The following is a 24,642-nucleotide window of genomic DNA, read 5'->3' on the forward strand; positions in this document are numbered from 1 at the left end:
GAATCAATCCGAATTGAGCACTTCGTTTCTTTGACATTCTTGCCCCCACCCCACCCCCCACCCCCCCTCCACCCCCACCCCCCCTCCACCCCCACCCCCACCCCCCTCCACCCCCACCCCCCCTCCACCCCCACCCCCCCTCCACCCCCACCCCCCTCCACCCCCACCCCCCTCCACCCCCCTCCACCCCCACCCCCCACCCCACCCCCACCCCCACCCCCCAACTCGTTCACCCATGCAAAGCTCTCTGTGGGAAAGACTCACATTTCTGGGCAGCGCAGGAGCCCGCCTCTGCCCCCATGGGTGCGCGCTTGGGGTGGCAACCCTTGCCCGGGGAGAAGCTGAGCTGAGGCCACTCGCATCGCCAGCGAGAGAGAAAGAAAACAAGGGGATGAGGAGCTTGGCTCAGGAGCCGTGTCCCTCGGCATCCGCAGGCCCGCTGAAGGAGGAGGGAATGGAAGGGACGGGGCGGCCGCCGCCGCCGCCTCGTCGAGGGCCCTGCTTCTTGGGGCAGCGAGTTTCATTGTTTGAGCCGCGCCTGACGTCACCAGTCCGCCAACCACATGCACCGGGAGCGGGCGAAAGTCTCCGTCCCCCCCCCGCCTCCCCCCCCGCTTCTCGTCAATTGGCGAATCCTGCCCGTCCTCCCCGCCTCAATTAAAAAAAAAGTTTGGGAAGCGAAAACGGGGACGTTCGCGCATTAATCCCACCGTCTGTCCCTCTCACTCTCGGCGCATCCGGAAGGGAAGTGGATGACATTCGCGAAGCGAGGTGAGTTGCATTTGTTTCTCCCCCCCCTCCCCCTCCGAGTGGGGGGGGGTTCGAGATCAGGGCGGCAGACGGGGGAGGGGGATTGCTCGGTAACCTCCAGCCACTTTGTGTCTCCCTGGCTTTATTTGGGGGGGGGGGGGGAACTGCGAGCGAACCGGAGAAGGACTTTTTATTCCTCTTTAAACAGCCCAACGGGCGGATTTTAAACCTATACAATGACCGCTCGCACTGTTTGTATCGATCGCCCCCCCCCCCCCCACTCATTCATTGCTGGTTGTGCGCCCCTGTTTACTGTCCACTCTCTCTCCTGTAGTGTTTTTTTTTGGGGGGGGGGAGAAAGAAGAGAAATAAAACGGGATTTCAATAAGAAACACCGGCGGCCTGTCCCGGGCCTTGGGACGCGGAGGCCGAAAGCAGAAGGCGGGCCGAGTCCTGCAGCTGTGCGAGGGGTGTTGGGGGGGGGGGGGAAGACGCTGGTGGAGCCCGTGTCCCAGGAAAAGGGGGGGGAGACGCTGGTGGAGCCCGTGTCCCAGGAAAAAGGGGGGGGGGGGAGACGCCTGGTGGAGCCCGTGTCCCACGAAAAGAGGGAAATACGTGCGGGTGGTTGTGCTGTGAAACCAGCCCCCTTTCATACACCCCCCCCCCCCCCAATAATCTCCTTTAACTCTGGGTGACAGCCCGGCCACCGGGCCAGTTGGGTCGGGCTAAACGACGCGGCCTCGAGGTCAGGCGTCACAGCTGCGTCCCGTCAGCTTCGGCCACCCCCACCCCCCCAATAATCCCCCACCAGCCGATCAAGAGAAATCCGCCGGCCGCTTTCTCCCCCCCGAGGTGCCGGTGCCCGGCCGCTGGGCGCCTCTCTCCCTCCCTTTGCATCCCTGTCCCACTCCCTCCCTCTCTCCCCTCCCTTTGCATCCCTGTCCCACTCCCTCCCTTTGCATCCCTGTCCCACTCTGCATCCCTCCCTTTGCATCCCTGTCCCACTCCCTCCCTCTCTCCCTCCCTTTGCATCCCTGTCCCACTCCCTCCCTTTGCATCCCTGTCCCACTCTGCATCCCTCCCTTTGCATCCCTGTCCCACTCCCTCCCTCTCTCCCTCCCTTTGCATCCCTGTCCCACTCCCTCCCTTTGCATCCCTGTCCCACTCTGCATCCCTCCCCTTTGCATCCCTGTCCCCCTCTCTCCCTCCCTCTCTCCCTCCCTCCCTCCCTGTCCCCCTCCCTCCCTCCCTCCCTGTCCCCCTCCCTCCCTCCCTCCCTTCCCCCTCCCTCCCTCCCTCCCTGTCCCCCTCCCTCCCTCCCTCCCTGTCCCCCTCCCTCCCTCCCTCCCTGTCCCCCTCCCCTCCCTCCCTCCCTGTCCCCCTCCTCCCTCCCTCCCTGTCCCCCTCCCTCCCTCCCTGTCCCCCTCCCTCCCTCCCTGTCCCCCTCTCTCTCCCTCCCTGTCCCCCCTCTCTCTCCCTCCCTGTCCCCCTCTCTCTCCCTCCCTGTCCCCCTCTCTCTCCCTCCCTGTCCCCCTCTCTCTCCCTCCCTGTCCCCCTCTCTCTCCCTCCCTGTCCCCCCTCTCTCTCCCTCCCTGTCCCCCTCTCTCTCCCTCCCTGTCCCCCTCTCTCTCCCTCCCTGTCCCCCTCTCTCTCCTCTCCCTGTCCCCCCTCCCTCCCGTCCCCCCTCCCTCCCTCCCTGTCCCCTCCCTCCCTGTCCCCCTTCCCATCCCCCTGTCCCCCTCCCTCCCTCCCTGTCCCCCTCCCTCCCTCCCTGTCCCCCTCCCTCCCTCCCTTCCCCCTCACTCCTCCCTGTCCCCCTCCTCCCTCCCTGTCCCCCTCCCTCCCTCCCTGTCCCCCTCCTCCCTCCCTGTCCCCCTCCCTCCCTCCCTGTCCCCCTCCCTCCCTCCCTGTCCCCCTCCCTCCCTCCCTGTCCCCCTCCCTCCCTCCCTGTCCCCCTCCCTCCTCCCTGTCCCCCTCCCTCCCTCCCTGTCCCCCCTCCCTCCCTCCCTGTCCCCCTCCCTCCTCCCTGTCCCCCTCCCTCCCTCCTGTCCCCTCCCTCCCTCCCTGTCCCCCTCCCTGTCCCCCTCCCTGTCCCCCTCCTGTCCCCCTCCCTGTCCCCCTCCCTGTCCCCCTCCCTGTCCCCCTCCTGTCCCCCTCCCTGTCCCCCCTCCCTGTCCCCCTCCCTGTCCCCCTCCCTGTCCCCCTCCCTGTCCCCCTCCCTGTCCCCCTCCCTGTCCCCCTCCCTGTCCCCCTCCCTGTCCCCCTCCCTCCCTCCCTCCCTCCCTCCCTGTCCCCCTCCCTCCCTCCCTCCCTCCCTGTCCCCCTCCCTCCCTCCCTCCTCCTGTCCCCCTCCCTCCCTCCTCCCTCCCTCCCTCCCTCCCTGTCCCCCTCCCTCCCTCCCTCCCTCCCTGTCCCCCTCCCTCCCTCCCTCCCTCCCTGTCCCCCTCCCTCCCTCCTCCCTCCCTGTCCCCCTCCCTCCCTCCCTCCCTCCCTCCCTGTCCCCCTCCCTCCCTCCCTCCCTCCCTGTCCCCCTCCTCCCTCCCTCCCTCCCTCCCTGTCCCCCTCCCTCCCTCCCTGTCCCCCTCCCTCCCTCCCTCCCTGTCCCCCTCCCTCCCTCCCTCCCTGTCCCCCTCCCTCCCTCCCTCCCTGTCCCCCTCCCTGTCCCCCTCCCTCCCTCCCTCCCTCCCTGTCCCCCTCCCTCCCTCCCTCCTCCCTGTCCCCCTCCCTCCACCCTCCCCTCCCTCCCCTGTCCCCCTCCCTCCGCTGCGGGCGAGTTGTTGAAATTTACCCCTTTGTGTATATTACATTATCCTCCATTTTTCTTTTCCTCAAAACAACAACCCTTCGCCATCTTGGGGAAAAGGTTTTAAAGCCTTTTGTTTGGATGGAGGGTTTAAAAGTGAAGTCGGGACTGGTTTCGGGGTCAGTGACGTCATGTAAAGTTTGAGTGAACCCCCCCCTCCCCGTCCCGTCCCCGACTTGATTGTGAAGCAGCAACTCCCTCCCCCTCCCCCCCCCCCCCCGTCCCCCCGCCCCCCTTTCAATAAGGAAACTTGATGAGCTGAGCCCGGCCCGCGTTCCCAGCCGCCGTGAAGCTGGGTGATTTGCGGCGCGAGAGTGATGTCGCTGCTCCCGCTGGTTGGGAGAAGCCCACCTCGGGTGAGAAAATGAGCACTGAACGAGCGCCGGGCCCTCCCCGCTCAACGTGTCGCAGCCCCCCGTCTAAACGCGAGCCCCGGCTGCAGTTTGGCCTGACCTTGCATTTGGTCCCAGTCAACCTTCCATCATTGAAGATGCTACCAACTGGCCAAGAAAAACGAGTGGTCGGATTGTCAACACCAAGACCACACGTTTCCCAACACGTTCCTCAATGTCCTCCACTAATTCTGTACTTGCATGAAAAGAACATGATCACCTCCCATTGTTTTCTTTTAAAAAATGGGCTCTCCCTCTTTTAATTTCTATTACTTTCAAAGAAAATGACTTACTCTTAACACAAAAGGTGTGTTCCTGAAATTTGAATTTGCTTAGACATCATTACCCCTAATACTGGCGTTTAGGTTTAAATAAGTGGATGTTTAAACCAAGTTAGATGCACTTTTTCACTGCCCGAAGCTCTGCACAAGTTGACACAAACCAGAAAAAGTAAAGTTGGACTGCCAGCCATAATCATCAAGGTTCTAACTTGAAAAGGCGTGGAGCTTTTAAGTGGTTTGTGTGGTTTGTGAGCTTCCATTTTTAAAGCGTTTGTAGTGGGAACATTTAAAGACAGGTTGGAAAATCATATTTTATTGTGCTTCTATGTAATTTCTACACTGAGGAGCGAAAGCTCTGTAACATCATACTTTAAATATTAGTGACGTACCCACACCAATCTTGGGGTTAATTTTTTTTTTTGGGAATCCAAAAGCCCAAACAGCAGATGGCTTTAAATTATACATGCAACAAAAGCCCGCAAGATTTGGCAGATTAAGCAGGGAGATAAGCTGATCAAAGAAAATCAAAATATTGCTTGCATCATTATTGCAGTTACTTGAAATACTGCATGATATATTTTTGGATTTTTCTGCCCTTTTCACCACAGGCGATACTAATTTATGTCTGGCATTTAGGATACATAAACAAGCTTCCTTTTGACTGCTTGGAATATTGCTAATGTGATTAAGATTTTTGGTGTTGAAAGCAAGCAAGTAAAATAATCCAAATTTATAAGATTAGTTTATTGAAGTGGAACCCTTTTAGAGAAGATGGACATGTTTTCCTTAAAATTAATTAAATAGATATAGTGTGAACTTTGTAGCTGGTGTGATGAGTTTGATTTTATTTTATAAGGGTTTCACACTTCTAATCAACGAAAAATATCAGAGCTCATCTTCCTTTTCATAATACCAGTTGACATCAATCATCAGTTTGACTTGAGAGCAAAAATGGATTCTGAACTCCTATTGCACCTTCTATCAAATAAGTAGGGGTTTGAAACATTATTTGCCCAGAACTTAAAATTCAATCACATTTTGTTCCTCAAAATTGTGCTTGATCACTGGTATTTTCTAGAGCAACATTCACATGCTTTAAGGTATGTAATTAGTTTTGGGTCTCAGAAATATTGTTACGTCTATTAATGATATAAAAATGATCACCTTTGTTAAAAATAATGTTTAAAAACAACAAAACAAGGCTGCAATTGTATTTCTTTGTTTAGCTGTTTTTGTTATGTCATATGAAATATGAAGAGCAGATGTTTTGCCAAACATCCTGATGTACTATTTCCTTATGGGAGTGTATGACTTTTTCTTCTGATGCATTGAGTTGACAGCTGCTGGATTTCATGGAGCTGCTAAGAACCCATTAGTGGGGTCATTGAATTGAAACAGAACAGTCACTCCCAGCTTGAATTGTAATTTCAAATGTTTTAAACTGTTGTTTCTCTGCAACATGAGAGTTTGATATTACAATGTTCCCAACATTACAGATGTAAGGAATAAACAGGGTCTTGTGCTTAAAATTATATTTTGTTTTATGGAAATTTTACATGTAGTACAGATCATTATTGCAGAATCTACAAAGCTAACAATTCAGGTGTTAATAAATTACTGTGGCAGTATTCAGTATCCAGCCACCTGTCACTCGTACTCTTGAGTAGTTTGTATCAGATATAATTACATTAATTCAATTTTAAAAGTTCCCACTTTTAACAGAAACAAATCTATAGGTCCAAATCATGATAGGGAGTAACAGCCTGGTCAAAATTTGGGTGTAGGAGTTATCAATTTAAGTGGTCACCGTATATTTAAATTGTTCCAAGATGTCTGCCTGGGTTTTCGAAACTTTGCTGAAGATATTGAAAAGCAGAGCTCTCTTATAATCCTAAATTAATATGTTTATTGCTGAAATAATTGAATTTGTTCGGTTATGGATTGGAAACAACTGGCTAACATGACTACTTGTAAATGTTTTCCTCAAAAGTATGAGGTTTGGGTCTGGCCATTCTTTGTGGACCCAAATAAAAAAGTTTACATGTTTATGCTGTGCATAGTTTATTTTTTTGCCATATGAATGAGTGGCAATTCTGCCACGCCCACAGGAAAAAGGAATCTCAGGGTTGTATGTGATGCCATGTATGTACTCTGGCAATAAATCTGAATTAAGATTATGCCTACGTACAAGTTGCTTCTTGACCTCCTTTTAAATTGTACGATAATGTAATTAAATTCATTCACTGTTAAAGGCTTCAATCTGATTTTAAACTTGAATCTGATCCTTTTTCATTCATTTGTCTTTGGTTTCCAGTTTCTTATTGCTCATATTGTTTATTCTTTCAGGGGTTTTGTCTTGGACTTCCATCTCATGTATTTATTTGTGAACATGCTGTTTTGCTTGCTGCTGTTCCTCAAACCTATTTCCTGGAATAAAAAAAATTTGCTTCTCTGTTAAGATGTGGTAAAATAACAAAAAAATACAAGTTCTATGTTTCTTTGTAGTTGGGTGAAGGTTATATTTAGTAGATTTAAGAAAATATATAAAACTTTGAACAGAGATCAATTCTGGACTTTTATGCAACTCTGAACTTTTAGACTGGGATGTCTAGTATGGGGTTGGCAAGTTGAAGTATAGGTACTCAGTGCTGACCGAAGGATTGGTCATCTCTTGGAATGGACGCATTTTGGAATTGCATACTTGTTAGTTGGCGTCCCGGTATCCACAGGCTGGGTGCAGCCATCTTGATTCCTGTGTGCATGTGCGAGTCTTCGGTTGTCATGTGTAGTGGGTTCGCATATTGATGTTTGGTTGGTGCATGCGTGAGAGTTTAGCGTCCCAACGATAGTGAATTTGTGCCCTTGACTCTCGCGCATGTGCCAACCAAACTCCAATAAGCGGACCCACTGTGCATGCGCCAACCAAAAACGTGTGCGTGCACAGGAATCAAGATGGCTGCGTCCAGCCTGTGGACCTCGGTTCGCCAGCCTGCGAGTTAATTGTGTGCATTTTGGCTCTTGCGTGCCCTGCATCCCTGTTATAGTTTGTCAAATACCACATAAACCGTGTAAATCATACTATTTTCTTCTTTAAAACAAATTTTCCATTGTATGTGCGGATGGATTCAAGTAGGGGAGTACCTGTATTCTCCCTGAAAAGTGTCAAATTTGATAATTACATTAAATAATTTGTCCTCATTTGAAAAGAATGAAATAGTATCACAATAAAATCTTGATTTAAATAGAAATTAATGCAAATTTTATAGTTCAATCACATTAAAGCCAAGTACAAAATCATTAAAAAAACTGGAGGCTTTGAGTGATTTACCAAAATCTTTAAAAGCTTTCTTTAAAAGTGAGATTTTATTTTTGTTTTTGTTTGAAGGTTAATAGATGCATTTTTTAGATAGGAGGAATACAAAATGCATCTTTTTGTACTTTAGCTTCAAGGCTAATTTTTAAACCAATTTAAAAAATATTTTATTCTGTTGATTAACTGGAGATAATTAAGTAAACAACTGAGAGCAATTTCTTAATGAAAATTTTGATGGAATAGTGATGATCTTTATTGACCATTCCTTGCATTGTAAGGAGTAATCAGTTGTAGCTTGGATAATAGGCCCCTGGCTTATTATGCTTTTCTTTGCACTTGCTACATTTCTTCAGTGGCATGTAACTGTCCTTGAATCTCTGCAGAGATGTGAAATCAAACAGGTCAGCAGTTTTTGTTGGTACTTTCACTGATCAGAATTTTGAAACAAAGAAATGTCCAGAAAGCAGCTGCAGTAAAAAAAAATTACCAGTATTTAATCACTGCCATTTTAACTGGCAAATGAAAAGTACATATGGTGTAATTTTTATACTGTAATATTGAGCTTGATATTAATAAATACCACAAAATGTTGAGCTGTACTTTGAAAGTGTTAGAAATATAAGTGGTTAATTATAAAATGAACATTAAAAATATCCAAATGTGCAGGTTCATTGCAGTGATAAACTATATGGCAAACATACCACCCATGAAGAGATGCATCAGAGTAATTAAAGTGGTATTTTATGAAGAAGATAATGTGCTTTTATCCTGTTCTTTCTGTTCTTGGCTTTTTCACTAGCAGATACTCATTAATCACATAAGCATTACTCCTGGTGAGGGCAGTGAGGTTCATCAAATTGGTAGTTGGTTTAGTGTTAAGAATAGTGCTGCAGCTCTTAAAGGATGGGCAAATATAAATCTGGGGTCTTTTCTATGCAAACCCTAGAGGTTAATACTGTATAATTCAATGTCCTCTCTCTCTGTTTTATATGATTGATGTTTTTTTTTAAAGGATTTAAAGCTTGATGCAAGTCTTCCAGTAGGTCATGGATGACGTCTTCTGATTGGTTAGATTTCTGTGTGTCGGGGGAGGGGAGGCCTTGAGTATGTTGCAGAGATTGCTGATTTTCCCTGAGATCATTGTCATATTGCTTGTGCAGTTATAAGAACATCGGAGTGATTGAAGTCTCCTACTGTGATAATGGAGGCTGGTGTTTCAAATGCCAATAGTTTTCCCTGTTTGTACTGCAAATTAAAGCTGTTTGCACTCTTAATGTGGCTAATGTGTATTACGTGAATGAACTACTGTATTTTTGCTTCAAAAATAATACTGAAATTTGGCTGTGGGAGGAGAGGATACCTCAATAATTTACAACACTGGTTGTAAACATGCTTCCATTTGCAGATTTCATGAAGGCTTGCACATCAAAACTGCATTGGATAGCAATAGTTTGTATTGATCATCCTCATTTAAGAATCTGGTCACTTCTGTCACATCGGCTTCCTTTTCTGCTGTGCAGGCAGCATAGCTTCAATTTTGAATTCATAATGTAGATTAAATGCATAAAGTGGTGAGACAATTTGACTCAAGATAGAGGAGAAATAAAGAATATTTATAGTTGGAGTGCTCTAAAGAAGGATACTAAAACTATAATTATTTGAACTCCACCAGCTTTATTTCTTTGATTGGGACATGAATGCATATATTCAAAGCAGATAAAGCTTTGAAATTTTCAGGTCAGGCAGCATATTGCAATGAAAGGTAATCAACTTGAGATGTTAACTCTGATTCTCTCTTCACAGGTATGTCTTGTCTTTTTGTTTTTATTGCAGATTTCCAGCATCTGCAGATTTCTGCATGTAAAAATGCTCTTCCTTGTGCTTTAGTTACCTTTTTGTCTTTACAATTTACACTAATATAGTACACACAACAGGAACAGTCACAAGGATAATGTTTTTCTATTGACAAGTTATACCTGAAACCATTACTTAATAATGACACCTGATTGAAAATATGTAATATTTTAATCAGTTTATTTATTTGTGTGTGTGTGTGTGTGTGTGTGTGTGTGTGTGTGTGTGTGTGTGTGTGTGTGTGTGTGTGTGTGTGTGTGTGTGTGTGTGTGTGTGTGTGTGTGTGTGTGTGTGTGTGTGTGTGTGTGTGTGTGTGTGTGTGTACACAAAACCTATTGTCCGGGTTTCAAGTAATCAGCAAAAAAAAGTAGAGGAAAATGAAAAAAGAAAATTTTTTAATAAATAACAAAATAATAGATAAAAATATGCAAGCTTAAAATTATAAAAGTAAATGGTCTCTGAAGTAGCACTAAAACCTTTGGTTAAGATGGGAGCAAATATTCAGTCAGTCGAGTACCTTGGTCATGTTTTGCTCATGGCAGATGTTTGAATTAAGTTGTGTTTGGATAAAACGGCGTTATCCAAGATGAAGAGCAGGTTGATGCTGCTTGCCATTGGTGTGACTCTCTTAGTGTCTCCTTATCTCTACTTGGTAAGAGTCTTTATTAATATATTATTAAGTATATTAGTGAGGCTTTATCTGTAAACTTGGGGGGGGAGGAGAGAGAGGTTGATTGTTTTTTTTGTCTTCTGGGCGGCTCCATGGAGGAGGCAGATGTGGCGAAAATAAAGTAAAATGCTTTAAGGTTAATATATTCATGCAAGTGAAGTTTGTTCAGTATAGTATATTTGTCTTTTAAACTGTTTATTCTTAATGCAGGTGTGTTAGGGACTGTAAGAGTAGGTCTCAAGCAACTAGAAAACTTGCTTATCTGCTTCTATCAATCCCCAAAGGTGCTGGATACCAGGAGTTTCACTGTATCTAGAAAAATTGTAGCTTTTCTTGTGTTGTGATGTGGATGATAGAAAATAGTGTAACGTGGCAATTTCATTTCTGGATAAAAATGGGAAATTCCAAATTCTGATGACAAATAATTATCTTGTTTAATTTTTGTGTGCCAAACTTGTCTCAATGTTGTATTCCTGGAGGTGCGTCATTTTAATAAATAGTTTTATAAAGGGGTTTTTCTGATGTCAAAATGTATGAAATCAAGTATTAGTGCTTTCATAAAGTTTTGACAGTATAACATTGAATGATGTATGAATGATCAAAATGACTTCAGAATTTTAATTCTTCCATTAGAGATTTACCAACATTTCTTGTATTTGTGCAATGGTAGCAAAATTAATGTGTATTTGAATAAATAATTATTTGTATCAAATGGTTTTAAAATTGGGTTAAATATCCCCTTTTTCCCTAATTTAGTAATTTTCCTGACTTTTGTGGCCATTGGAACATTCCGGTATTGTTCAGTGGGGATTTTTGTTTGAACAATGAAATTTGCTCCTAAGTGTTTGCCTCATATATTGTTCAAAACCAAAAGCTTAAACCAAATACTTCCATCAGGAAAATAGTAGATTGAAAATTGGGAAACAAAGTTGAGTTCCAGTTAATTAAATTGTTATAACTTTTAGATCTAATTAGAATTCTAAAAATTCTTTTGCATCAGGATGTAGAAGGGGCCAAATTCACCTACTATTTTTAAAAACACTGAATTGGTAACAGAATGCATTGGAATGGTGTATATATGATATCTTTATTTTGATTAAAGTGCCTTTCTTCCAATAAACATGCTTTTTGACAGATTATTTAGCATTTCCAATATAGCAGAGTAATGTTGGTAATATTACAGTCATTAAGCTGTTTAAAAACAAAACTACATTTATTCATTAATTAATGCTTTCACTTTCTGCAGAACTCAACCTGTGATTTTTTTGAGTTTTTTAATCCATTAATTTTACAAGATTAAAGTTTCAATTTTGGAGGATTTTAGAAATGCTCATTAATTTTCAAAACACTTTAGATGTTTATACATAATCTGATTGTCACTGCAAAGGGGAGTATTTAGTAGCCATCCTTGTTTGGTTTTCACATGATAGTGAAGTAATTTTCTCAGTGGCTTCAGTCAAGGTGATACAGTGCAGAATTTTAAGTGTGTTAATGTTGTGACTCAGCAGTAAAAGTGGAAATGCCAGGCTCGTGTGCAACTTAGAGGGGTTACCTCTTGTACCTGTATGAATCTGCTGACCATGCCTTTTCAGTGGACAGTTGTTACAAATTCACAAGATTGGTAGAAGCTTAGTTGCTGCAACACATTTTGTGTACATGGCTACGATCCTATGATTGTGGGAGGATTAATTGTGTCTGTTCATCAAGGGAAATTGTCTGGGAAATTGGAGTGACTTCTAGTGTGCTGTTTCTCTCATGTAATGACTGATTTTTGGAGAATTAAATGGTTGACCCCACCCTCCACCAAGAATACTAAAACTCAGATCTATTGTTCAGTTTGATTTCTAAATGGTGAATATTAATTGCCAATATTAATAAAGTTGTGTGTCAAGGATGTGATTAGACTTTTAGTGTTAAGAACATGGTCTTGTTATTTCTCCTTTAGATTAAGCCCTCAGGAATGAGGGAAGGAAGAACATTTGCTTTATTCCATGAGTGTTATTTTCCTTGAATCATTAGTCATTGCACAGAATTCCTTGCTTCCATATTATTTACTGATTTGTCTGTGAAAATGGATGGCATAGTTCTTATTTGAGTTTTATGACCTTTTTTAATGTTGAAGTATCATTGTGCATGTTTGTCACTCAATTGTCTTTTCAAAAGTTATTCAAGACACTTTTTGTTTAAACAAAAATGCACCTGAATTAAAAAAAACATGAAGTTCACATGATCTCTTTAGATTGGATCACATTGTAATGCTATGAATACACTATGAAGAAAGATTTGGCTCTGCACATCTACAGTTTGTTTTTGGAATTGCCCTTTGTCCAGAGTTACAGGACACAGGTTGTGGGTGGTGGTGAATATGCACGTCAAATTATCCTTGTGACACAAGCAACTTCATGTTGCCCTAATTTACCTTAAGAGAAGAGATTGCAATGTTGAGTTAGAATTGTGCTTTCCTCTCAGTAAGACATTTTCAATTTAAATTTCACTTCAGACTGTCAGCACATCTGGGCTGGCATTTCAGTGCATTTCCTGCAAAGTTGAGGTGTTTTTTGATCAAAGCCCAGTTTTTTTTTCTCCATTCTTATGGGATCTTGTATGCATATTTTCCAGAATGAAAACTAAAAAATAACTTGCTGTATGTTAAACAAGAATTGCTACATTCTGGCCATGCTTGATTTTAACCAATATCGTAATAGATCACTTGTTACTTTAACACATTTGTGTAGTCATGCTGAAGCTTTCCTTACTTTAAAGCCACTTTCATGTGCATTCTCCATCAAGAATGCACCCACAGAAGTGGATGCAGACCTATGGAATGGCCGTTCAGGTGTCAGCCCTGAAAGTGCTGCACTGGCCACCTGAAAGGGACAGCTGCAGGAGAGGCACCTCGGAGCACACTCCAGCTCTTGTCCCTGCGGGACGTCGAGGCTGGGGCGCCAACTGATTGTCATCAGCCCGCTCCTTAGCAGCCAGGTGCCAAGGAGGACTTCAGTGCTCCAACGATTATCCATCTTGGAGGAGGGTTGGAAAGTGCCTCCTGCTCTTTCAGGTAGCCTCCCGACAGCTGCATAGGGGTAGAATGTGCTGCTTTACATCGGTGTATTCTGGTCACCTGAAAGAGCCTTGGGGATGTGAAAAGCACCAGATAAATGAATATTTGTTCTTCCAAGATGAGCTCTTTAAAAAACCTTTTATTCTGATGTTTTTGTGCTGTTGCATTAGTCTATGGGTTAGATGCATTGTTTTACCACAGGCCTCTAGCACTGTTCTGACCCACCACTTTGGCCTGTGGAAAGGTGAGACAGAATAGTTATATTTTCTGCCAGTGTTTTGGACCAGTTACTGATATCTAATTTGATAGCAAAGTAATTTCTGGTTACTGTTAAAGACGATGTGTGGTTTTTCTCAACCACCGCTAATGTTCGTGGCATCAGTTATGATGAACGATTTATTCTTTGTGATTTGATCTTGGTGTCATTTATAGGGTTTGGCAAATGCATATTTGGACATCAGAGGTGGCTTCACATTTTATGAATTAGTCACCTTTGCCAGCATAGTTTGGTTCTGAATATCTTTTTAGTTCAGGTACTCCTTGTCAGATGGTTCAGATGTGAGTTGGATGGGTGTTACTGGGCTGAGGCCAATGTGAGAATAATACTTTGGATACATATTACTTCTGTTGCAGGAATCGGTGTAGATTAAATTACACTGTCAGTACTACCACTTCTGTGATATATCAGCGATTGATTTGGAATATCTCACACAATAACAGGATACACTTTGGAGTCCCCATATTAAGTAGGAAAACCTTGGATAGTTGGAGGAATAGCTAGCAATATCTGCTCTATTTACTCTGAAACTTGGTTTTAAGAATTATTACATTTGGAGATCTTATTCTCTTTGGCTTGGCTTCGCGGACGAAGATTTATGGAGGGGGTAAAAAGTCCACGTCAGCTGCAGGCTCGTTTGTGGCTGACAAGTCCGATGCGGGACAGGCAGACACGATTGCAGCGGTTACAGGGGAAAATTGGTTGGTTGGGGTTGGGTGTTGGGTTTTTCCTCCTTTGCCTTTTGTCAGTGAGGTGGGCTCTGCGGTCTTCTTCAAAGGAGGTTGCTGCCCGCCAAACTGTGAGGCGCCAAGATGCACGGTTTGAGGCGTTATCAGCCCACTGGCGGTGGTCAATGTGGCAGGCACCAAGAGATTTCTTTAGGCAGTCCTTGTACCTTTTCTTTGGTGCACCTCTGTCACGGTGGCCAATGGAGAGCTCGCCATATAACACGATCTTGGGAAGGCGATGGTCCTCCATTCTGGAGACGTGACCCATCCAGCGCAGCTGGATCTTCAGCAATCCACTGAAGAGGTACTGGGCTTCTCCTCCAGGAAAAACAAGGACTGGTTTGACGAAAACAGCCAGGAAATCCAGGAGCTGCTGGCAAAGAAGCGAGCTGCCCACCAGGCTCACCTTACAAAGCCGTCCTGTCCAGAGAAGAAACAAGCCTTCCGTCGCGCATGCAGCCATCTTCAGCGCAAACTCCGGGAGATCCAAAATGAGTGGTGGACTAGCCTCGCCAAACGAACCCAGCTCAGCGCGGACATTGGCGACTTCAGGGGTTTCTACGAGGCTCTAAAGGCTGTGTACGGCCCCTCACCCCAAGTCCAAAGCCCGCTGCGCAGCTCAGATGGCAAAGTCCTCCTCAGCGACAAGATCTCCATCCTCAACCGATGGTCAGAACACATTTGGAGATAAAAGTACAGTATCAGGACCTTTCAGCCCATGAACCTGTACTGCCCAAATACACGTATGGGATCAATTAACCTATATCTTTGGAACATAGGAGGAAACTAGAGTACCCAGAAGAAACTTATGTAAACACAGAGAAGAACATAGAAACTCCTTAGAGAAAGCTGTGGATTCAAATCCGGGTCACTGGCCCTTCCCATTCTGCTAAATTCATTTTCTTCTACAGCTTTACAATTCCTGGTTGGTAGCATTGTAAATCTTATTTTCCCATTTGAATTGTTAAAACTTGACCATCGTGTTTGATGAATCATGGAATCTTGGCCAAGTACAATTTTACATTTACTCATGGTCCAAATTCATTTTTCACCAGGTAATTTTGAACATGGATGTATTTTTTTCTCCTTTGCTACTCAAGAACACAGACTATTAGTCTAAGGCTAATAGTCCATTCATTATTCTAGAATCTAGATGGAACTGAATATGAGGATCCTCAACATTTGTGTTCCAGGATTCATTTTTGACCATTTGACAATATTTAAAATTGGAGCAAACATAATTGTCAAGTCTTGCAGTAATAAAGTTGATAATGAGTACTGTGATGTGTATTTCTATCTTGAGAAAATAGATTATCTACAATATTCAAGAAAAAGATTGTGTTTCATGGAATTTTAAAGTAAACCGAGGATTTATTTTAACCCTTTTGTTTATTTACCACACTCTTTACTATTGCTCGTTTCAAAAATCTCATTTGCTTTTAACAGTTTCTGGACTTTGCTTCTGCAACAGTTTGTAGCAAAAATTGTACACTTTGTATTGTTTAGATCTTCATAATTGTGGACCCCTCATCAAACTTTTCAGAATATATTTTTAAATACTTCAGTTTGACTGATAAACCATTTTCCACCTAAAGGAGCTGGGTTTATTTCTAGTTGGAATCTGAGTTTGATGACCCTGGAACAAGGCTGAGTGCATTAATACGAACAGGTGGCAAGTGTGAATTGGGAAACTCTTGGTCAGTTTTTTATTCATTTCCCACTTAATTATCTGATATTTTTGTTTCTGGACATTTTTGTAAGTGATAAATATTTTAATAAAATCCTTGTCTCGTATGCTAGAAATGGATGGAATCAATGTAAATCTATAATGGTCGTTTCTCTGCTGAACTGGACAAAATTAGAAATTGGTCTGCACTTGCCCCATGGATTATGATCAGGTGTTCTTTGTGGAAATTGTTTTTTTTTTAAATTTAGGCATACAGCCCTTTCGGCCCATGAGTCCATGCTGCCCAATTACACCCAATTGACCTACAACCCCCAGTAGGTTTTGAATGGTGAGAAGAAACTGGAGCTCTGGGGAAAACCCATTCAGACATGAGAAGGTACAAACTCCGTTGGTGCTAGACTCTAAACCCAGTCACTGGCGTGGTAACAGCTTTGCTAACCACTCCGCTAACTGTGCCGCCAACTCTTAGACGCTAATACTCCACTCTTAGACAAGCTGCTTTTTTAATTTAGCTTTTTTTGCATATCAGGCCCCCTTTTACCCTCTGTATACCTCTGTATATCAATCTCCTGAAAGTGGAACAATTGCCACCTTGTGGAGATAATTAAAGGCGAAAATCAAGACCAAAGAATAATCAGTGTGTAACACTCTTTTGATCATGTAAGGAAAATGGAAGCTTAAATCTGAGTGAAGGACGTGATCACCTAGTCAAGTCTGAGATTAGGTGAAACACTGAAGTTGAACTGTAGTTCAAGAATGTAAACAGTTGTTTACCCTTTCAGTTAAAATTATTTGCTCTCCTATTTAATAAAGGATCAAGGAAGTCTTCTGGCAACTTTATACTTAAATCACGCTGATTTTGATCCTTAATTTCATTATTGTTTGTATAGCCTTACTAGGTTGAAATTGGCTATTATATTTAACTGTATTTACTGAAATTACACATCTAAACCTTGTTTTTCTCAATATCCTTCCTAATCTGTTAAGCAGCATGACTTGACTTATTGCCCCATCTCTTATTTCACTGATAGCTTGAGTTGTCAACATTAAGTCCAGCATCTCTAAACTCAAAAACAGTTTTCCTCCGTCTGATTTCAATTTCTTGAATATCTCCATGCTATTCATAGTTCAGATTTATTGTCAGAATACATGCATGACATCACACAACAGATTCTTTTTCCTGCGGACCAGGCAAAATTTCTACTTATCAGCAGTACGAAACGCTGTAATCAAGAAAAGATACGAAAGAGAGAAAAGTAAATAGACTGTGCAAATACAGTAAAAATAATTAATAAATGTGCAAGATAAGTCCTTTAATAAGTCTATTGTATGGATTCCTGAAACTGGTGGTACGAGTCTTGGCACCGGTACCTCTTCTGATGACAGCAATGAGAACAGAGCATGTTTTGGGTGGTGTGGATCCTTGATGGGTGCTGCTGCTCTCTGATGTCATTGTTCTATGAAAATTTTCTGAATGGTGGGGAGAGTTTTGCCTGTGATATTCTAGGCTGTGTCCATTACCTTTTGCAGGGGTTTCTGCTCCGGTATTGGTGCTCTTGTACCAGCCTGGGGTGCAGCTGGTCAGTACACTTTCCACTAAACGTCTTTTGAAGTTTGCCAGGGTTTCCAATGTCATATCAAGCATCCACAAACTCCTGAGTAGGTAGAGGTGTTGATTGCTTTCTTCACAATGACTTTGGTGTGATGCGTCTGGAGAAGATCCTTTGAGATAATGACTCTCAGGAATTTAAATTTGCTCACCCTCTTTCCTCTTTGATTCTCCCAATGATCACTGGATTGTATACCTCTGGTTTTCCCTACTTAAAAGTTTACAATCAGCTACTCTGTTTTGGTGAAATTGAGTGCAAGGTTATTAATACACCAGTCACCCAACTTTTCAATCTCTTCTGTATCCTGACTCAACACTCCTTTTTGTATAACACACTACCATGATATTGTCAAAAAATTTGTAAATTGTGTTGTCGTACTGAGCCACAGACATGGGTGTAAAGCGATTTGAGCAGGGGGCTAAGTTTTCACCCCTGTGGTTCTCTAGTACTGATGGAGATTGTGGAGAAGATATTCTTGCATATCCTCACTGGAGTTTGGAAGTGAGGAAATCAAGAATCCATTTTACATAGTAGGGTATTGAGGTCCAGGTCGGAGTTTGCTGATTGGTTTTGAGGGGATGATGGTGTTGAATGCAGAACTGTAGCCAATAAAGAGCATCCTAATGTATGTGTCTTTGCTGAGCACATGTTCCAGGGTTTTCATCGAGCCAATGAGATGGCATCTGCCATAGACTTGTGGGTGTGGTTGGCAAAATGGAATTCATCCATGTTGTCACTGAAACAGGAGCTGATATGTTTCAACACAAGCCTCACAAACACTTCATCTCTGCAGATGTGAGTGCCATTGGTCGGTAGTCATTTAGGCAGGTTACTACGGTTGGACAGAGGCCAGATTGAGGCCTGTTTGAAATAGGTGGGTACCACACCCTGCTAGAGTGAGATGTTGAAGATGTAAAATATGAAAGCATTGGCAAGATGGTCAGCACAGGTTTTCAGTACTTGGCCAGGTACTTCATTGGATCATTTCCCTGTCCTGGAAAATCCCAGTTCCTCCTGAAGGCAGCCTGCACGCCATCCTCAGATACTGATAGTAGAGGATCATCAGAGTACATGGGGTATGCAGTACTATAAACTATTCCAAAGTTATAAAGAGACCTGCTTGCTCTATTGCAACACTATTTTTTTGTGCTAATTTTAACTGTGAATATTCATTATCCATCTATCTTTTGTATTTATAATCTCCTTTTGTACTAAGGTAATTTAATGTATACTATTGTATTTTTGTTACAATAAGAACGCTTGGATACAACCAGTAAGAATTTCAGTACAGGTACGTTGTACAGGTACCTACCTGAGTGTAAGACAATAAACTATTATTATCACTCATTTCTTATTCCAATAACTCTATTCAAGAAGTGGTAGCAAAGCTATCTGTGTAAGCAATATTTTGTGTACAAAGATTGTGGTGTACCATCCTTTCGCGTGTTTTGATATTCTGATCCCTGTGTCCATTATGTCTTTGGTGTTCTCATTCTTTACAAATGCATGAGCATATCTTCTACAAAGGAGTTGATGTGCTAACATGCCTAAAGATTCCAACAGTATTGTCCATAACGTTCACCCCTTCCTCTCCCAATAAACTGTGATACTTATGTTAATACACTTCTTTCCCTCTGGTTCCTTACCTGTTATATTTTCTGTACCTGGAGGGTTCTCAGCAGTTTCATCTGGAAGATTTAACTTTAAGACTTCATTTGCTTTTCATGTCTGCTTGCATCAGGCCAGTGTTATGAAATTGAAACATTGACGTAATAGTTTCAGAGCAGAGGTACAAAGATTGTAATTATAACTTGCGTATGTTTTCATCTTTAAAGGTGCAAGATAAATAGAAGTCAAATGGCAGAAGGGTAGAATAAAGTATTTGGGGCTGAATTGTTGAAGATTTTCTTCTGGTTACAATTTAGTTAATACTGGTGTTTGGAACCAAGTTGATGGAATTAACAGGTTAGATGATCACCCAGCAGTTGTTGGTATCTTAATGGCATGAATGAAGGACATTCTTACAGTGCCACATTTGGACAAATATTATTTAACTTGGACTAGGGAGGTTGCCATGAGATGCAATGTTTACCTTTCCATTGACCAGCAAATTTATTGTGACCAGATCACTCTTTAGCTCCTTTTCCACTGCCACCCTGAACCAGGAATTAACTGGGAATTTACTGGGACAGGATCCAGTGGAAAAGGAACACTGTCGAACGCTGGCATCAAAAGATGTTATTTCATGTCCGGTATTAACAGCCTCTATCTCTACTCGTATCCCCATGTTTGCTGATGGCAGCACGCTCATAAAACCAGTGGAAAAGGGACAGCAGAAAGTCACCTGTTTCCAGTTGAAGGCAGAACACTCCAATCCCCAGAGATGAGTTCAATGGAAAAGCAATTGGTGTCCCCTTTATGGGTGGCCCAGTGGAAACGGCACAAAGGACTTCCTCTCCTGTGATGCTGAACAGCCAATTAACTGGGATGCCAGTGGAAAAGGGGCTTTTGTGAAGAGAAGGACCCTGTTGAAGTTCCTTCTTTTCTCGCTGGTCATTCCTTCTCCAAGGGTTGTATCTTTTCCCATCACAGCATTGAAGTTGCACAAGATATTTCTTTTGTCTTTCTTTGGATGGTAGGTAAGGGATTTTTCGAGTCAGAATAGAAGGCCTCCTGTACATTTTCCATTGCATCCAGTATTGGATATATTTGTAGATCAGCTTCTAAGTTGAAATGAATAATAATGTGTCCATTAATTCCACATGGGAAGTGGAGAGCAGAAGTTGCTGAGGTGCTGCACCAGCTCATCTCATTCTTGTAGTAAAGCTTGCTCCGTTCCTCTTTTTGTCCCTTCAGGAGAGAGTGTATTATTTCCCCTCCTATCTCTACCTCTTCCTGCCATCTTCTGCCCTTTGTGCATAAACTCAGTGAAAAGAAGGTTGTCAAAATGTTTGAGTTCCTGAATTATAAAATATGCAACGGTTGGGGCTATGCATGAGTGCCCGAAGATTGAAGATCTTGAAATTCCATTTGTGAAGTTGTCTAAATGTGATATTGACACCTTGGTGAACCCACATCCACCCATAAGTGCTGTTGCTCACTGCCCCATTCACCTTCCACTTGACCCCTCTGACCTCTGAATCTTTTCCGTTTCAATTATCTCCAGGCTTCATGAAAGCTTTAATCCTAACTAGAATAATCTCAGTGAAGATTGTATCAAGCAAGGCTGTGTTATTTGCCATACTACTATTTTTCTACCCCCCACACCAATCTTTCATGCTCTTTGCTGTGTTTCCTGTGCAACAAATTTTCCATTTTTATTGTGCTACATTTGGTGCTCACATTTTGGTGTCTTGCTACACTGGAGGACCCACTTTATAGAGAACCTGCATTCACTCCGGGAGCTGGGGCATGACTCTTGGATCTCTGTTGACTAGTTTCTTATTGGCAGAGGATAATCAAGAAAAAGCATTTCTATGCGAGCAGTGAAGTTAGCAAAGGGGTTGACGAGCGCTTCTGTAGACTAACTCAGTCAACATGTTTCAGGGAAATTGTTTCTTGGGTAATGTAAAATGCATAAAGCATTTAAAGCTTAATGCTTTTAATTTTGCAAGGAACAAAGGGTGGAACCCAGATGCTATTTTTAAATCTTAAATAGTTTGTTGAATACTGTACTTTGGACATTGAAGTACTGTCTCAGGTTAAGTATCCTGCCCTTGGGTGGTATAGCACTTTTAGTGACCATAAAGGTTAAAGTACATTCATTTGATGCTCAGGAATGTACTATTGCATAATTTCTGTTGAATGAGATTAAATTTATATTGTTTTAAAATGTGCTCCTGAGTCACAGGAAATCCAACCTCGGCAGATTTCAGTATGTGTAGTTTTAAGTAGTGGGGGAAAAACTGCAAGTTTCATTTATAAATACTTTAAATATGTACCAGTCACTTGGAGATTGAAGATTGTATTTTGTATAGGTAAACAAAAAACAAGTTTGAACCTTGGATTGGTAATAAAAGCACAGAATCTTCACAATGCAAAAGGCTACAGTTCAGCCATTGGATTTGTAACACTTCAATTTCCCAGTTATTTCTACATGGCCAATTATATTTCCTTTGTGCATTTCCTTTTTTTAAAAAAAACAACCCATGATTCTCACAGAAATAGGCATTGAGATCTCAATCATAAACCACTACTCTCTGTTAGGAAGTAAATTATTTATGTTGGAGCTTGAGAACTTGATGATGGTTATAGCCTGGAATTTTTGTTTCATGAATGTTATTTGCAACTTATTAGCCTGTGCCCCTGTATTTAGATTTTGCTGCATGCAGACAGTTTAAGGTGGAATTGAGTAGTGTGTAATCCCATTTTATGACAAAAAGAAAATCCTGGTGGTAGCTAAAGATAGTTTGGATGTTATGGTTTGATTTCAAAATGGTTTCGCATCAAATTAATGGTGCTCTGACACACCTGAACAGACATTCTAATTCCATAGACTCATTGTGTAATACAAAATGCCACGTGTTATTTGCACAGATGATTCAACTTGGTAACACAAGCAAAATTTCCACATTTAAAAGAAAATCTTTTTATATATTGCTGTAATACTTCATTGCTGTATAAGCTAAAGTTCTGAACATCAGGCAATATTTGTTTCCTAATGTTGTTTTTATTTAATATACTGGAAAATTTGGGATTGCAATCAATACCATTTAAAAATGTCTGGGCACAAAAACTGCAAGATGATTTGTTGTGAACATCAATAGCCGTGAATTAGAACATGGAAGAACATAGGACAGAATGGGCCTTTCGTCCTTATAATGTCGTACTGACCTATATAAACTTTTTTTTGGCAGCATCAATCTAACTCTTCCCAAACATGCAGCCCATAACCTTCTTGTATCCTTGTTTCTTTGTAAATCTTTCAAATGTCCTTGTTGTACCAGGCTCCATCTCTGTGTAACCAAAAAAAAACTGATGTGCCTCCTAAACTTTCCTCCATTCACTTGAAACAGACAACCTTTAGTATTGTCTATTCCTGCCCCAGGCAAAATATGCTGGCTGTCCACTCTATTTATACCTTTCATAATCTTACACACCTCTATAAAATTGCTTTTCATCCTCTGCTGCTTCAAAGAAAAAAAAGTCAATCTTTCTTTATAAGATGTTCCCCAAGGTAGTGGACACAGCCCAGTATATCCTAGGTAAAACTCTCCTCACCACTGAGAAAATCTGCATTGAACACTGCTGTCAGAAAGCAGCAGCAATCAAGGATTCACACCATCCAGGATGTGGTTTGTTCTCACTGCTGCCATCAGGAAAGAGGTTTACGTGCCATAAGATTCATACCACCAAGTTCAGGAACAGTTGTTACCTCTCTACCATCAGACTTCCAAACAAGACACAGTCTGAGTCTTATTTAAAGACTCTTACTTTACACATTATTTATGACAATTTTTTCTGTATTTGCCCAGTCAGTTCGTTTACATTATTTGTTTACATTTCTCTCTTTTATGTGCATCTTTTTCTTGAGTACAATTTGCAGAAGAAAATCTGCCTGGCCTGCGAGATAAAGAATGTTGGGTTTGTGTGACGTCATGTATGTACCCTGATGACAAATTTGAACTTTTGAACTAAACCGTCCATGCAACATTCTGGTAAATCTCCTCTGCAAAATGCCACGTTTTATTATAGCATAATTAATTTTATATTGCTATAGCTCTTTTGAACTTTTGAAACCTTTTTCACTCCATCACATTAGAGAAGCAAGACATTACAATTATCCCCATATTACATTTGTTAATTTGTAAACAAATTGGCTTCATTTGTAAAAATGCATTCATTCTCTTGTCTCTGGTGTTCATTCAGTCTCCTGTGCAGCACTTTAAGAAAACACTTTTTAGTTTTGTATCATCCTGCTTTTTGAAATGGACTTTTATTCCTCGTTTGAGGGATGGAGCAGAGATAATGAGTGACAACTGAAATTCTTCGGCTGGCTTGTCAACTAACTGGATAGGGGGAACAAAGTAAGGAACACTCTGCTTAAATATTAATATGTCCTGGAGATGTATATTCTTTGATAAGAAAATTGTGAATCTAAGCCATATTTTTAAAATTTGGCTGGAGAGGGGGAATTGGATGTCATAGTGAAGATATGGGACCATGACTGAGGCCCATTGTTGCCTGCATTTGAGTGAGATGGGATGTGAAGGATGGTGGGGGTTGTCACCCTTGGCTACTAAGGGGATGTGGCAGAGATTGCTGGATGTCAGATGAGTTCTAAATAATTTTGCAGTAATGGCCAAGTACTGAATCTAAAAAAAAATCTGTGTTGAAGATGGTTAAAACTGTTACAATTAGTCTTGGACCTGGGCGCGTCTCTTCTAAGTTTCTCCAAAGAAGACCTTGCATTTGTTCTGCAAGAGTCATCCACCTTGTGTTGGGAAGAGTATCAGGTTTGATGGGTTCATAGAGAGAAAAGTCTGGACACCAGTGTTAAAATCACACTTACCTTTTAATTAACACATGGGAGGCAAACGGGGGAGAACATTAAATGGTACTCGATTACTATTTCACTTAAGCCATGATATGGACATTGGACTATGACAATAGTGAACCTTATACTCAACACGCTCATACATACACTTGGGGTACACACAATACAAACAGTGACTCTTGCGCACACCCAGTTCCCTGCCCCAATGGGGGTTCGGATCTCTGCAAGTATTGATCTATTGCAAATACTACAGCTTGGCTTCAGTGTAGTGCACACTTTACCCATGATACTTTCAGCGATGCTCCATGCCAGGTTGCTACTGTGGACAATGTCTGGGGCTTGGACCACGAGGCAGAGAGAGAATGTGCTGTGTGTTGGTGTAATATACAGTGCTAATCTGTGCTTCTAGCCAATAATGATGCTATGTGACGTAAATCAGCCATTGGCAAGGTGTGCACTAATGGGTGGCCAGAATCAGACCTTGATTGACTTCCAAATAAGTTTCAGACTGGGAGGACACGTGACCACCTGCAATACACACATTCCAGTCAGGCAGGGAGGCCTCGTTTCCTCCATACACAACATTCCACTCCTTGGACATCATATTACTCTGCAATCACTACGAAGTTGATCAATAACTCTACATACATTTTATAACTATATATATATATATATATATATATATATATAAAAAAGAAAGACTTTTTATATAACATATAG

At 42.5% G+C, this 24,642-nt stretch overlaps 1 protein-coding gene across 22 annotated transcripts in view; it reads left to right on the forward strand.

Moving 5' to 3' along the window:
• Positions 1-300: 300 nt before the first annotated feature.
• Positions 301-24,642, forward strand: part of baz2ba (bromodomain adjacent to zinc finger domain, 2Ba) — a 282,544-nt gene continuing 258,202 nt past the window's right edge. For 7 of the 22 annotated variants that reach the window (XM_069935424.1, XM_069935429.1, XM_069935423.1 and 4 more), the window contains exon 1: positions 306-771. The gene's annotated coding sequence lies outside the window, so the exon portion shown is untranslated. Of the gene's footprint in view, positions 772-3,778; positions 4,253-5,304; positions 5,327-24,642 lie in introns of those variants that run through there. The other 15 variants (XM_069935414.1, XM_069935409.1, XM_069935428.1 and 12 more) reach the window with 7 other exon arrangements.

The sequence above is a fragment of the Narcine bancroftii genome, chromosome 4 (genome assembly GCF_036971445.1).
Source record: "Narcine bancroftii isolate sNarBan1 chromosome 4, sNarBan1.hap1, whole genome shotgun sequence".
NCBI classification, from domain to species: Eukaryota; Metazoa; Chordata; class Chondrichthyes; order Torpediniformes; family Narcinidae; genus Narcine; species Narcine bancroftii.